General features: G+C 35.2%; 1 non-coding gene across 1 annotated transcript; it reads left to right on the forward strand.

Annotated features, from left to right (window-relative positions):
- The first annotated feature begins 1,507 nt into the window (after nucleotides 1-1,507).
- Nucleotides 1,508-1,624, forward strand: LOC139694737 (U5 spliceosomal RNA). Its single transcript, XR_011702206.1, has one exon. It is a non-coding gene; the product is annotated as a U5 spliceosomal RNA (small nuclear RNA).
- The last annotated feature ends 343 nt before the right edge of the window (nucleotides 1,625-1,967 follow it).

Here is a 1,967-nt window from a genome sequence, read left to right on the forward strand (position 1 = left end):
TATATATATATATTTATCTACATCTACATAATACCCCGCAAGGGCGTGTGGCGGGGGTTTTATTAGCGTATCAACTGATGAGGGCTTGAGTCGCCGTGAAACAGTTAATGTCCACTTCGACGTAGAAATAAAAAAGATTGTTAAACCAAAAAGAAAAATTTATAATCACCATAAAGCAGACTTTGAAACATTGGCCAATCAATTAAACTCTTCACTACCCGAGTTTAAAACCCGCTCAAGGCATGTCCACGTGGAAGAAACTTGGACGGAATTCGCCAATATTATGCAAAAAGGCATCATCAATTTCATCCATATGAATAGCTCAGAAGAGATGCTGAAAGAGCTCAATGCGATCAATCACATAGCCTTTAACAACGGTTACCATGCCCGCATAATAGATAATATACGGAAGAAGAAACCTATAATATTCTAGCCTTCTGAAACTCTTGTTACAGGCAGTGAAACTGTGCCTTTCGTATCTTATTTCCACCACGAACAATTAGAGAGGTCATGTCCAGGATTGTCCAATCCTCTTCGGGAATTTGTTCCGAATCCCCCATCCACGGGAAAAGGTATTTGTGCATGGATACATTTGTTACAACAACAAATGCAAATATTCGTTATTATTATGTGGAATGATCTTCTATGGATGCATGTACACAGTTTCACCCAGATCATAGTCCACAAGGACGATTATTATTATATAATGCATTGAAATCTTTCTCCTATCAACGAATGTACCCGTAAATCACCCACGTAATGAACACACGTCATTGAATGTAAATATGATCTTGGAATACACGTAGACTTAAGTTTTTTTCCATTTATAGTAATGCAACGTCTATTTCTATAAAACCCGCGCTAATTCTAAATTAAAATGATTGATTAGGGCTCAATGCAGAGTATAAAAGAGTGGATCTCGTCTTAGAAATGTTATTCAAACTTTCTACTCGGTTTCAGGACTACGTGGGACATGGAATGGAACTAAAAATTCTCTCTCTGCTTAAGTATTTCGAGAACTTGAACGCTATGGGTTGCCCTAATAATTTAATTAAATGAATAAGGTGGAACATGAATGTAGGCATTATAAATACTCAAGCTGACCTTCTCAATAAATTCATCATTTAAAATATTTAACTTTTGTCTTTAATTTTCTTATTCTCTGTAAAGTATTAAGGTTTTGTCGCTCCAAAAGGAATTACTGACGCAGTAATATATTCTCTAGAAATGTCATTTCTTGGAAGTTTTTAAACTTCCGCGAGATGGCTATTTCGCAAAATTTGTCGGACACAAGAGTTTTTTATTACTATTACTATTAAGTGTGAAATGGAGTAAAAAGCATTGAAACGCCTTAAATTAAGTTCATTGTACTTATTTTATTGGTTTTATAGTATTCAAAATAATGGTTTAATATAGTGAAATGAATTTTTGATTTCCCACAGAAGTCACCTCACGAAGTGTACCAGAAGTCTATTTAAAATTGCGTTGTTCAGTTTTCATTGTATAGTCATACTGGATTCCCTTCAAGCGAATAAATCTTTCGCCTTTTACTAAAGATTTCCGTGGAGGGGATCATATCTGTCTTACAAGACAATTTTTGACTGTGCTCAACCCTGTTGGGCCAAATAATTGGTAAACACTGGAGAGATTAATTAGAAATGAAGTCCTTCATAAAAGGGACGGAGTATTATACAATTTCAGAAAAAACGATTGCGGTAGTTGTCCAATGATGGTTATAAATCACCTGACGTGAAGTTTGCAAATAATGAAAAAAAACCTTTACATCGGCTAGAAGAGGTAAACTGAACTTATGAAGCAATTTTATGCATGTTTGGTTTCTTTTACTTCTTTCAAAAGCAAATATGAAACCTCATCTATTCATACATAGATGTACCCTTGGGCAATACCAGCCTATTTGCCACCAGAGAGTACACCAAATACCTGCTGATTATTATAAGATTCTCGCG

The sequence above is a fragment of the Hetaerina americana genome, unplaced genomic scaffold (assembly GCF_022747635.1).
Source record: "Hetaerina americana unplaced genomic scaffold, ioHetAmer1.1.p SCAF_533, whole genome shotgun sequence".
In the NCBI taxonomy this organism is placed as follows: Eukaryota; Metazoa; Arthropoda; class Insecta; order Odonata; family Calopterygidae; genus Hetaerina; species Hetaerina americana.